Source organism: Miscanthus floridulus, chromosome 11 (genome assembly GCF_019320115.1).
Source record: "Miscanthus floridulus cultivar M001 chromosome 11, ASM1932011v1, whole genome shotgun sequence".
Lineage (NCBI taxonomy): Eukaryota > Viridiplantae > Streptophyta > Magnoliopsida > Poales > Poaceae > Miscanthus > Miscanthus floridulus.
Genome location: NC_089590.1, coordinates 55,959,785 through 55,966,544, shown reverse-complemented (window position 1 = coordinate 55,966,544; position 6,760 = coordinate 55,959,785). Strand labels below are relative to the sequence as shown.

At 54.7% G+C, this 6,760-nt stretch overlaps 1 pseudogene; it reads right to left on the bottom strand.

Moving 5' to 3' along the window:
• Window positions 1-3,607: 3,607 nt before the first annotated feature.
• Window positions 3,608-6,219, bottom strand: LOC136493150 (BTB/POZ and TAZ domain-containing protein 2-like; annotated as a pseudogene).
• Window positions 6,220-6,760: the final 541 nt, after the last annotated feature.

Below are 6,760 nucleotides of genomic sequence, written 5' to 3'. Positions count from 1 at the left end.
CATGCTGTCATATCGCTCTTATTGTTTTTATATTACTTTTGTTTTAGCCCGACACAAGTGGGCTTTCGATTTCTGCTTACGGATTGATCTCTCGTGATGTGCGGATGCTGGTTAGTGGCTGCGTGCCAAGCTATGTCTCTATAGTGCTGCATGTCGTAGGTGGCGAGAGTGAGTGTTGGTGGGGGACCTTGCGTATGCTCCCCCGCAAAATGCGGTATTGGCCGCCCGTGAGAGGCGGGTCAGGACGTCTGGAAGGTGAAATGCCTCCGAGACGAGACGCATGGGTTCTGTGTCCCTAAATTGATTATATGCTTCATTTCAGCTAGTCAGGTTCGTCATTGCATCTATGCGCATATGTGAATGCGATCAAACAACGAAGAGAGGGACATGATTGATATCACCGATGCTTGTTCAGGTAGCGGACGCTCACCCTGCCGCTGCTGCTCGTGCTGAGGTGAACTTCTGAGCGCTCGCTTGTGGTGGAGTTCTCATGGTCCCTGGGCTACAAGCTGGTGATGATGCTTATTTACCATCCGGGGTGGTCGTAACTGGTGTGGATCGTCCTTCTGGGCTACCTTGGGCCAGCCCTTGCTGGCTCAACGTCCTTGGCGGGCTCTTGAGCCCCCGAGGATGGCTTCTTTGTGGTCTAGCTTGCCATGGCTTCTGGTCAGGAGGGCTCGTGCGTCCTGGTGCTTGAGTCTTCATGGTGCGACGATGTCACGGTCGTTGTGTCTTTGCTTGTGGGTTTGGCTGTCGCTCTTGAAGAAAAGCCGATGCGAGCTATCACAACAGGTGTGGGTTCTAAGGGCAATGCGAGTTAGTCCGCTCGGTGCAGCACGTGGTGCACTCAGGGAGCCTGCTTCCTTGGATGCATGTGCCTTCGAATGAAGACTGACGGTTCATTGAGACATGACGGACGGTTTGTCTACCGCACAGGTCCTGGTCTTGGTTCTGGGCTTGGCCTTGTGAGGCATAGCGTCGGGTAGCCACTTGATTACTAACGATGACGCCGTGTGGCGGCGAGTAATTTCGTCGCTCGTGCGCTGTGGTAGAACCACCCAATTTAACCTAATCCCAACCGTACTTGTCAGCCCTTTGACACTAAGTACACAAAGAGACCAAGTTAAACCTGGTAGTCTGTCGAGTTCTCCCATGGGGTGTACTCGACATACTACTAGGTTTAACTTGGTCTCTTGTGTACTTAGTGTCAAAGGGCTGACAATTACAGTTGGGATTAGGTTAAATTGGGTGGTTCTGCCACATGCGCGCCCTGACGCACTGCGTTTTGCTGGTAGCGGAGACGCTGCTTGGGGCATGGTTCTGCCGCCGATCCTAGGCTTCCCATGCGGCTTGCCGGGACGGGGCAAAAGCTGGTGATGGACACTGACCCATTAGCGGGGATAACCTCGTGGTTTCCTAAAAGGACGTGGTCGATTGAGGCCATTCTCTAGGTGAGTTCGTCTTAAGCCATGGTCTTCTAGCTTCCTGCATGGAAGACCTGGCCATGGTTGGTGGTGAGTGAGGGTACGGGCCCCCTATGTAGGTGGACTCTGGGATGTTGCCACTGAGGGTAGTTCTGAGAGTGCGTCCACCATAGACCACGGGGTCTATATCCCTGAAGCAGAGGTCTGGAGCGTGGCTGAAGGTGGACGCGGGCGCTGGCCTTCCAACGCCGGTGAACTCATAGTTTTCATGGCGGATGTGGCCATCATGGGCCATTCCACCAGCGAGTCCTCCAACGGTGCGTGGAGCCATCACTTCCTACTTAACAATCGTGAGTGCGCGATGGTCCCCTACCTAGCACGCCAACTATCGGTGTTTTGTAAACCAGACTAGTAAACTTATACGATCACCGCGCTGCTCTAGGAAGACGATGGTAGCTTTCAAAAAACATGCGTATTTATACTGGTTTTAGGCTGGAGCCCTACGTCTAGTCTCAGAGATGATCGAGTTCATGTTCCTCGCTTGAATGCTCTGAAGTTCTTACAAAAGGGGTGCAAGAATGGTGGAAGAGGTAGGAGATCTAGAGCTAGGAGACAAGCTGCTCGAAGGGAAGCTTCAGGAGCCCTTCTACGGTGTAAGAATGAGAGAATGAAAGTTGGATCGAATGGTTTTGGATCCCCAAGATGAGTGCCCTGGCTGCCCTTATATAGAGTTCGGGGTAGGGCGTATACAAAGAAGGAGGTTCTCTTGGCCGAAGGGTCGTGAGCCTGAGGGAGGTCCTACCTGACTTGGCTTGCAAGCTACCCCATCTTGTGGAGCATGTCTAGGCGTGGTTGTCGTCATGGTCTTGTGGCCACGTTGCGGCATGGTGTGACGTGGTGCTACTGTGCCGGCGTGGCAGCACTGTAGGCACGGTGGTGATTCACCTGCCGTCCTGTGCGATGTGGTCTCCGCCGTGGTCTTCGTCATTGCCTCCTGGTTTCCGGGGGCATCATACAGGAGTTGGTAGCCGCCTCCGGATCATCGGTCGCCTTGTGGGCTTGAAGTGCTGAGGGCTACGATCTCGACCGTTGGGGTCGTAGCTCCCGCCAGTCTGGATGGCCTCTAAGTTAAGGCCCTCATCGTGGATCCCATCCCGTAGTTGGTAGAATCATATAGACGTCTTGTCGGGTCGTATCTGGATGGTGGGCTCCGTACCGGCTATCACCGCCTTAGGAGGTGTTGTCTTGTCCACGCTGCGTGGTGCAGGGGTGGCGTCTGACCGGACCGAGGTGACCGCTGTCCCCTCGGTCCTTACGAGGTCAGTGTGGCATGCCTACTCTTGTCAGAACGGGCAGGTTTGGCTGGGTGTGAACTCTCCCCGTTCCTCCCGAGGATCAGGACGGCGGAGTGGTCGTGAGTCTCTTGCGCGTCGTGCGGCTAAGACAGAAGGATTGGTCGCGCCCGACCCTAGCCTGTTCTGCTTGGCTTAGCTGGGCCTCGGTCGCTCGGGCCTTCGCTAGCTGATGTGTCGTGGGCCGCTCGACCTGCTAGTTAATCGGTGCCTTGAGACACCCGGGGATCATAACCCCGACAAATAGCAACATATGCAACATCTAGATCTACTTTTGCAATATCCCGATGAAAAACTTGCAACATAAGTCTGAAAACATTTGAAACATACGCTTGAAACATGCATATATAGCCACAACAACCTATGCAACATCCAGATAGAACACTTAAAACATACGTCTGAACCAACAGAAACACTTGAAACATAGGATTGCAACATGTCCGAAAACGTCTGAGACACATTGTCGCCGGTGGTCAAGGCCTACCTGGTGAGGAACTGTAGAAGCACAGGTCTCCCCTTCCTGCCGACGGCATGAGGTGGATGGGGGCGCAGGCGCAGGCCTCCCCAGGCGTAGGCGCAATCCTCCCTGCCTCCTCTTCCACGACGGGCGAGGCTGATGAGGGCACGGGCGGGAGCGAGCAAGGGCGTGCGGAGCAGCAGCCCGGGCGACGCAGGCGGGGCGTGCCGAGTAGGTGCGGGTGACTCGGGTGGTACGCGGACGGGACAGACACCCGTGACATATCATTTCGGAAGTGGGAAAGTACAGGGTGACAACTAACACAGAGAAAAACAGACATGGTGACTCTGCATCCGGCGTCCCTAGTGAGCCTCCTTTTCAGGAAGAGAAAACGTTTACCAAAATGATCCACAAAATTTATTAAAGGAACATATACAGGGACTACAACAGCACTATATTCTCTTTATATATCTCTCTAAAAATAAACACTAAATCTATCCGGTATAGATCGACTCCGCCTACAATTTGTCTCAGACAGACCCCATCTATGTGAGATTGCATTTTGCCGTAGTCCAACAGCGAAAAATAATTGCAGAAGGATTACAGGCTACAGCAAAACCATGCTTCATCTCAGTTTCGCGCCCATTTGTTGCTGGTGCTGTACCTCGCCCATGACATGGCCACAACCTCCGGCACCTGCCTGTCGGCCAAGCCGGCCATCGCTCTAGCCCTCGTCACCTTCTTCACCAGGAGCCGCCATGTCTTGTCCGCCTTCTCAGTCTGCATTTTCGCCGTGAAATGGCTGCGCAAAATTAAAAAACCAAGTCAGAATCTGAGTCCTCAATTGAGAATGCATGTACTACTACAGTCCTACTCCTGCTAGACTGCTAGTATATGCATGGGTCGATCAGATCTTTTTGGTGGTGATTTTCAGAGGCAGTGCCATGCCGGCCGTTCGTGTCATTATCACGGAAATGATTGAAAGCTAGCTCAGTACGATCGAACCATTCCAATTCGCCGAGAGGGCATCTTGCCAACCAGATTCTTGGCTGGCGATCGCATTGGCGTCGTACGATCGCCGGACTATTTTGTTTGGACGCTCGTGAAGCCGTGAAAAGAAAATCTGGAGCACAGATATTTCGCGATCGTGCTGTCGGAGAGAGATCGATTCACCATTTTACTACTGCGTAAAAAAATGTCTTTTCCTCCGATCCGTGCGATTCATCTCACCAGCAGAGCGGCACGCGGCACGGCTGGTCCTGCTCCGGCCGGTCGCAGACGGAGGCGTGGAGGCGGAAGAGCTGCAGCATGCGCTTGCACCGCGCGCAGCCGCCCGGCGCGACCTTGCGCGCGCATGTCGCGAAGTGCCGCATCAGCAGCCGCAGGCCTGGCACGTGGCATCGTCGTCGCCGTCCCCCGCGCACGTACCAGCAGGGCCTGCGGACGACGGGGACGGCGCGTCATCGTCGGTGCCGCCGCCGGTGGCGGCGAAGATGCGGTCGAGGGAGCCCATGGCCTGGCCGAGCTGCCGGTAGGCCTCCTGCGACGCCCGCGCCCGCGCCCACCGCGCGCGCCGGCTGTCCGCGTCCTCCAGCAGCTGGAGGAGCTCCAGCTCCAGCGCCGGGTCGTGGCGCCGCGCGAAGCGCCACCCGTCGGACGCCTCGACGGCGGCGAAGTCCTTGGCGGCCAGGCGCGCGCACCGCGTGTACAGCCGCGGCGCGTCGCAGAGCCTTGCCAGCTTGAGCATGTCCACGGCGCGGTCCGCGGTGAGGCGCGCCGACACGGCGGCCTCGGCGGCGCGCTTCAGCCACCCGACGCGGTACACGTGCGCCAGCGCCAGCAGCTGCGGGCCGTGCGCGGCCACTAGCTCCTCCGTCCCGGGCGCCACCAGCCTGCAGCTTCGGGCGAGGACGACGGCGGCGTCGGAGGAGTAGAGGAGGTGGAGGAAGGCGAGGACGGCGTCGGAGGGGACGCCGAGGACGGCGACGGTGCAGTCGGCGGCGGCGCCCCACCCGCGGCAGCGCGCCCTGTCGATCATCCTCTCCAGCACTGGCGACGCCAACGCCTGGGATTATTCCAAACCACAAAATCAGAAACCACACACGGCGATCGAGTCGACCGGAACTAACCCAGGCAGAAGGAGGGGAAAGATGAAGTGCCTTACAAGAACGTAGGAGTGCGCGGCGATGGTCTGGCCGTCCGACGTGACGATCCGCACGTCGGCCGCCGACGCCCTGAGCGCGTCGAGATCCGCGTACAGCGCCATGGATTTCCCTTCTGCTGATGCCTCCGGATCTTCCCCCTCCACCGAATTAAATTGAGGCAGCAGGGGTGTAGGCTACAACGAACCTGGGAATGTGATCTAAACTAACCTAACGAACTGGTGCAGGAATGGATCTCGCAGCGTTGTTGGAACAGAAGGGGGGCGCGGGAATGGAGCAGCTCAAAGCTCAGCGACAGCTAGATATCTGCAGAAGATACAGCTTTACGCCAGACGCGGGTGGGGGGAGATATCTGCAGAAGATACAGCTTTACGCCAGACGCGGGTTGAAACGAGAAGGCAGGCGATTTGGGGAGCAGCCTGCCGTCTGGAGACGCGTCGGTGACCGTTCGCGCTAGCGGGAGGCTGTTCGTTTCGGCTGGATTATAAGGCATGGTAGTACCGCTGGCTGATTCGTGTGAAAGAAAAATACGATCCGTTTACTGATAAGTTAAGATTTATAAGCAAGAAACAGGGTGTCGAACAGGCCGTAGGATCCGAGTCAGCAGGCCAACGGCGGGTAAGGCCGCGGCTGGGCCCGCAGGCAGAGGCTTCGAGGGACTGGACGGGGACAACACGTCAGCGCAAGCGCAGGCCACAGTTCGGCGACGGAGATTTGGGTACCGTTTAGGTGGCAAAATTTTTGGCAAAATGCCATTATAGCACTTTCGTTGTTATTTGATAATTAGTGTTCAATCATAGTCTAATTAGGCTTAAAAAATTCGTCTCGTGAATTTCGTTTAAACTGTGTAATTAGTTTTATTTTTTTATTTATATTATAATGCTTTATGCATGCGTTCAAAGATTCGATGTGATAAAGAATCTTGCAAAATTTGTCATTTTAGAGTGGAACTAAACAGGGCCTTGATTCTGAGTTGTTGGTTCTTTTGGCACGGGTGTCGCTGACTCGGCAATGCGCGTTAATAATCACCTGCGCTGGATGCATATCCGGACGAGGAGTAGTACTACTATAAACAAATTTCATTTCATTTCATACTCCCTTCAAAAAAAAAATCATTTCATACTCACCTTAGTTCGAGGAAGAGTACACTTTTAACTACGCTACTAAAACAAGGCCTCTTTGGCACGATTCTAAACAGCTCTGACTATACGCTAGACAAAACTGGTGAAGCAAAAGGCAGTAGCTTCATCGGCTCCTAATTCAATTTAAAAGAGATAAAAAAAATTCCTTCCTATAGTTCATAAAAAACCAGAGTTGAATCTGATAAACTGGCTGATGATTTTTGCGGCTGATACTGTTTTGTTG